Source organism: Pseudopodoces humilis, chromosome 1, assembly GCF_049639895.1.
Source record: "Pseudopodoces humilis isolate 2021_Gansu_Grassland_sample_001 chromosome 1, ASM4963989v1, whole genome shotgun sequence".
Taxonomy (NCBI): Eukaryota; Metazoa; Chordata; class Aves; order Passeriformes; family Paridae; genus Pseudopodoces; species Pseudopodoces humilis.
This window is the reverse complement of record NC_142200.1, coordinates 71,824,785-71,830,784: the sequence shown is the minus strand read 5'-3', so window position 1 is coordinate 71,830,784 and position 6,000 is coordinate 71,824,785. Positions and strand designations below refer to the sequence as shown.

The window sequence follows — 6,000 nt, the reverse complement described above, 5'->3', positions numbered from 1 at the left end:
GACAGAGAGGAGCAACTAATGCATTGCTAATATATACCGTGACTTAGTTTGAATGGGTGTCTTGGGGCTAATATCCAAAAAAAAAAAAGACAAGTTAGTCTGTATAAGAAAGTTGTGTAAGGCAGCAGAATATAATACATAGAAAGCAGAGGAGACAAAGCAAACATTTTTATTATGTATTTGTTCAAAAATCTGTGAATCTTGATTCAAATTTAATAGCCCTTATGTCTCAGGTTTGTAACTTTACATCATTTCAGTCTAAATTCTGACCTATGTAAGAGACCAGAGTTATTAGTATTTTCTATTATTTCTACTCCTCAAACATTATGACTAGATTTCTCCAAAGCATTCTTCATTCCCACTTCTATCTTCCTCTTCATTTTGCAAGTAACATTTTCAGGCTGAAAGATAGAAAAACAGACACATAGAAATTGTTTTGACTGACAGTATTCACTGTAAAATATTCTTTTTTCCCGTGGAGGAGATATGAAGGTGAATCAGGAAATGGATGGCATTTTCAGATCACATGAATCAGTACCCAAGATTTCATCATTTTCACCAAATTTCTAACTACTTTTAGAGACTTTAAGTTAGATGGTCCTTATTTAGAACTAATATAATAACTTCATTAACTGCCTTATCTGTCAGAAACTTCAATGGAAAGAAAGCAGCAATTACTAAAAATCAGGTCACAGATATAAAAATGTAAGTGCACATTTATTTATATAGCCATTTTGATTATAAAAAGCCTTAATAATAGAAATACCATGAGAAATATTACTTTAGTATCTTTGATCATAAATGGTAAATATAAACTCATTAGAAGAGTGTATAGATCTCAAAAGTCATGTTTTAGATTCTCACCTAGCTTTTCCTAATTCATAGATATTATGGAGACCAGTCAGCCTAACCTTTAAATACAGAACATAATGTGAGATAGTAACTTAATGGAAAACAATGAAGTTTGTAACTACTGACATTTACTTCCCTATTATTTAAATGAAGAATTACAATGGTGTCTTTTGCTAAGACAATTAAAATGATACTCAGTCTGACCTTGCCTGTGTCTGCTACTGGGCCTACACAGCTACAGCCTTTCCTGACCTGCTTTTTAACAGTGTAGTTCCCTACCAGACTCATCTGAGGGTGAGGATGGCAAACTTAGGTCCTCTGGGTCACCTGCTTTCCTGGGAAGAAGATGTCATTACTATTTTTACACAAAACAGCATCACAAGTCCCTGGTATTTAAATATGGCAGATTCGTGATGATCCAGCCTTGCAAGATGATGTTGCTTAATGCAGGTGAGAATACTAAGGGCTTGGTTAATCAAACGCAGCAGGGCAAATAATTTCCTGAATCTCAGTGGGAAAGAAGAGAGAAACAGTAATGTAGATCTGATGATTATGTATTTCAACAATGTGAGGTAAGTCAGGTAAATTCAACACACCAGACTGCACAAACTCTCTGTTCTTAAACATTGATTCAGAAAAGGGGAAAGGGTGCTTGTTTGTATGCACTGTTCTCCTGCCTGATCTGCTCTAGAAAGACTATGGTCACCAGTAGGATTTCTCCTCAGTAATAAATAATGTGGTTAGAAAACACAAAAGTAGGCAATTAACTGTGAGAGTTCTGAGTTTTCCTCTGCCTGTTTCTCATGAATTAAACAAAAATTACTAATGTTTTAAATGGTCTGGAAAAAAACCAACATGCAGTGGTAATAAAGACTTTGAACTCTATGACCATGAAACAAGCAAAGTCCTATGATGGAAGCATAATTCAGGGTTCAGTTTTACTGAAGCTAACACCTTCTTCCTTTTCTATTATTTTTTTTTTTCTTTTTAGCCCAACTTAAACTTTTAATTCACTGTATCTGACTTTGTTTTTCTAAATGGTGAAAGAGATGCTTACTATCTAAGGGGCTTTTGATGGGTAATGTGAAGACAGGCCTTCCCTTACACTCTGACTTTCCAACCTAAACAGATGGAAATCCACTCCCTTCCTTGCTTTCTAACATTCCTTATATCCTGCACCACAGGAACAAGCTGAAATCTGGCTTCCCACCAAACTGGCCAAAAGCCTGAAGGTGCTGTGCAGCTTTTCGTCTTCCAACTTCAGTACCTTTACTGCTTCCACCCCTTAGTATGCTGGGCTCTATTTTGTTGGAAGGAGAGATCAAAAATAACTAACAGTGAGAAATATAATGACAGGAAAATATGAGGCAGAGGAGGAGGACGACCTCCATCCTGGAAGAAAAGCTGGATGCGATGGTCTTCTGAGAGGCTTCTTTTTTTCCCCTTCCTTAAATCAAATAGCAGAGCTTCTCTTGCTGCTTTCTCCCTTACCCTTAGCATAATATTCCTAAATTATATTTGAATATCCTTATTTATTTTGGATATAGTAACACTCCGAGGCTTAGCCTAGGATTGAGACACCACTGTGCAACTTGTGAAGAAACAAAAAAACATCAGTGCCTACTTGCAAGGGTACATCTGGGGATTGCATCACTTAAAATTGCTGAGCTCGCTCACTCAACTTATCTAGTTTAAATCTATAACTCAGACATTGTGGACCTGGTTTTCTGAGTCTGAGAGAGTTTCCAGCCTGTCAGTGGCTGATCTGTTCCCAAGGGAAAGTCTCTTGAGAATATTTCTCTCTCAAAGACTATTTCTGTGAATAACTTATAGTTCTCTAAACAATATTGTACAGCTGTGATGAGTGTGTTTTCCCTTGTTCAACCAATGGGACAAGAGAGGTGTTGTTCCCTTTACCAATCATGTTAAACCTGTATTGTAAGAGCCTATAAAGGAGCTGAAAAGTTCTGAAATTAATCCTTCTGATGATCCTCTCTCTGCCTGTTGAATTGAATCCACACTCCTTATTTTGTGCCCAACAGCAACAAGACAGAGCACAGAGTTAGACGTAACATTAAAAATGTTACATTTTGTACCTTTATTTCAAACATGGTTAATCTCACAGGCCATGTCAGACATCTTTGCCCTTGAGCTTTTAAAAGAAAATTAAATTAAATTAAATTAAATTAAGCATTGACATCATAACTTGTCTTCCACGAAACTAGTACAGAACTATAAAGCACATGACTTAAATGCTCTGTGGGTGATATAGAGCCAATATGGTTCCAGTGGAATTTTTCTTAGAATGTACTGTATGTGATTAACACAGTATGATATAAGGAAATAAATGAGATGAGTTTGGAGGTTTTGTTTATTTTTTACTTATATGCCTGTTGTTTCATAGACAAACTGCGGAGGAATTTTTAGAGGCTAAACTGTAAATCATTCAAGGGGCTAGAATTTTGATAGTTTTTTTGCTGGCAGTTGGTTTGGGATACATGGTGCTTACTTTTCATAGATAGAGATGTAATATATTTTTTACAAGGCAGTTGAAAAAACGAATATATCTCCTCTCTAAAAAGGAAGTCTAAATGTATTGTAATAGGTGGAGGTACATAAAAAGTGCAGGACTTGTTGATCTGAAGAGATATGTCTTAATAACACTCCAAAGAAGTTAACAGTGTAGATAAGTGAATCTGCATTTACTGTGATGGCAACTTTTAGATGTAAAATTAATTCTTATATTTTCTGTACAAGTATTTCCTGGATCAGAAGGAAATCACATGAGAAAGTGACCCCAGGCATTACAGTAGCTACAGTAGTGGCTTCTCAAACTCTATTGTAATAAATAAGGAAACATCCTTGACTGTCAGGGTTACATGACTTTATGAAAAGGAAAAAAAAAATATTCGGCCTTTAGTATTTGATTATTTTTTTTTAGATACCAACAAATAATCAGAAAGAATGTTCCAAATTCCAGGACTTCATTTTAATGATAATTTCAAACTTTTGTTAATGTTTCTACTTGAAAAGTTTATTTTACATACTAGCCAAAGTAAAATTCTCCCTTGAGCTGGAAGTTTAAGGCAATTTGGATTTGCAACATTTGACTTGCTGATAAGTTTTGATGCTAGATGTTTTAATTAGCTAATTTTTATAGGATTACTCTAGCATGGATGAATTCCATAGTTTTGTTTGTTTTAATAAGCTCTTACTACTTTTAGTCTTCTAAATGTAGGTCTTGTTGTGAACAACAAAAGTCAGTTTCCCCTGCACTTTGTAGTAGAAATGCCAAAATGGTGTCATAAAAGAAAAAAAAAATAACCAGCTCTGATGAAATTAAATACAATGCACACATGAACAAAAATAACCTCCTGGTTTAATACATGTGAGTTGATAAAACACAAAGGCATGCACCGAAAACCCGATGAGCGCGAAAATGCGAACACACGTACCTGGGGTATGCCTGCGCGCCCCACCTGCAGCCCTGCAGTGCCACGTCTCACTGTCCAACGCACGCATTGTATTGGACTCTCCCAGGGCCTGGAAATGAACTTTCGGGGCTGACACGTCGATCGTGCCATGGGAGGAGGGAGAGGACTGAGGGGGGGGGGGGGGGGGGGCGGAGAAGGAGTCGCCGGGGGCTCTTACGTGGCGGTCGGCATGTCAGCACCGCGCTCCCTTGCGCAGCTGGTGCGGAGCTCCTGTTGCCTAGGCAGTTCCTCACCGGACCCGGGAGGTCCGGGGTCGGAACGCTGGGGATGGGGGCATGGCGTGAGAGGGGTACACTAGGCGGGCAGGCAGCTTAGGGGCTCCCGTGACGCTCCCGTGCCTCTTCCGTCCTGGGGTAGTCGCTGGCCGCCAGCTCTCCTTCGCCTCTTCTATCTGCTGCTTCCCAGTTTTGGTACATTCTCCCGGCCCCGGAGCCCCGGGCAACAGCCGGGAGCCTTTGCGGACCGCTGCCCGTGTCCCACCGCCTCCCCTCCCTCTTGCTGTCGCTTGCTACAGCTTGCCAGGATTTGTCGTGCTTAGTTGTACTGGCGCTGAGGGGCCCCTGCTCAGATTTGATGGTTAAGGAGCAGTCTCAAGTCATGTTTTTGTTAGCTGCGGTGATTAAGGAATAAAAGGAAATAAATAATTAAAAAAATCCAACCCCCAAGGACAAATATCTCAACCAGCTGCAACTTCTCAACTAGCCCGGAGGGGGGAGCGCGGGGGAGGGCAGGGAGTAATGCGAGATCGCCCGAGCCCCGGGCAGCGCCAGCTGCGGCACGAGCCGAACTGCACACCTCATTGCCGGGGCCGGGCGGCCGTGGCTGCTCCGCCCCCGCGGTTGGGAGCTGGGTCCGGTCGCTGGGCGAGGCGCTCAGCTGCCGCGCCGCAAACTTGGTGGGAGCGAGCGGAGCACGGGCGGCTCAGCGAGGCTGCGGCCATGGCGGCGTAGGGCGGGCATCAAGCGCGGCGGAGGATCCCGCGTCCGCCTGCGTGCAGCGAACAGCCCACGGCGACTCCAGGTAACCCCTGCCGGCCTCTCTCCCCTCCTTGCCGGACTCGGGCTGTGGGCGGGCGGTAGTGCTTTCGGAGCTCCAAGGGAATTGTACGTTTCCGGCCGCCCTGTCCGTGACCGCCTCGCTGGGCTTCGCGGGACTGCGCCCCAGTGTCCGCCGGGCGTGACCGGGGGGCTCGGAGGCTGGGCGGGCTGGGGTCCGGGCGGGAGCAGCCCAGGCTGCCGGCAGGGGGAGCCAGCAGCGAGGCGGAGCGCCGCTGGGCTCCGGTGCCGAGGAGCGCTGCCAGCGCTCAGAGCCCGTCTCGGGCATTGCCAGGTCCTACCCCCAAAAGTCCACCGAGCCTTTCAGAACGGGTGGCCAATCTCCCCGAGGACGGTGCTCTTTGCTTGGTACCAGAAAAAACAGACAGACATGGGGCTGCAACCCGGACAGCGGGTGTTCCGTGCAGGTCCCTTGCACCTGCGGGAGCGCGTTCTCGCCCGGAAGAGTGTTGCTGTCTCTGACTCCCGGCTGCGGAGAGGCAGCTGCTGGCTCCGGAACGTTTCGGAGGGTTTTGTAACGCTTCAGCAAGCGAAGTTTGCTCAGGCTTATCTTCTGGTTAGAGTAGAAGAGGCGTGAAAGGCACTGGCAGTTGTCGGAG

The 6,000-nt window shown here is 43.9% G+C and overlaps 1 protein-coding gene, 1 long non-coding RNA gene and 1 other non-coding gene across 4 annotated transcripts in view; 1 reads left to right on the top strand and 2 right to left on the bottom strand.

The window, feature by feature from the left end:
• Window positions 1-205: 205 nt before the first annotated feature.
• On the bottom strand, window positions 206-4,905 carry LOC148185122 (uncharacterized). The gene is made up of 3 exons (XR_015774277.1): window positions 4,504-4,905; window positions 4,308-4,395; window positions 206-401 (listed from the first exon to the last, which is right to left on the bottom strand). It is a non-coding gene; the product is annotated as an uncharacterized LOC148185122 (long non-coding RNA).
• Window positions 492-560, bottom strand: LOC148185123 (small nucleolar RNA SNORD123). Its single transcript, XR_015774581.1, has one exon. It is a non-coding gene; the product is annotated as a small nucleolar RNA SNORD123 (small nucleolar RNA).
• Window positions 4,906-5,113: 208 nt separating the features above from the next.
• SEMA5A (semaphorin 5A) overlaps window positions 5,114-6,000 on the top strand; it is a 419,645-nt gene continuing 418,758 nt past the window's right edge. For both annotated transcript variants that reach the window (XM_088054549.1, XM_088054546.1), the window contains exon 1: window positions 5,114-5,366. The gene's annotated coding sequence lies outside the window, so the exon portion shown is untranslated. The remainder of the gene's footprint in view (window positions 5,367-6,000) is intronic.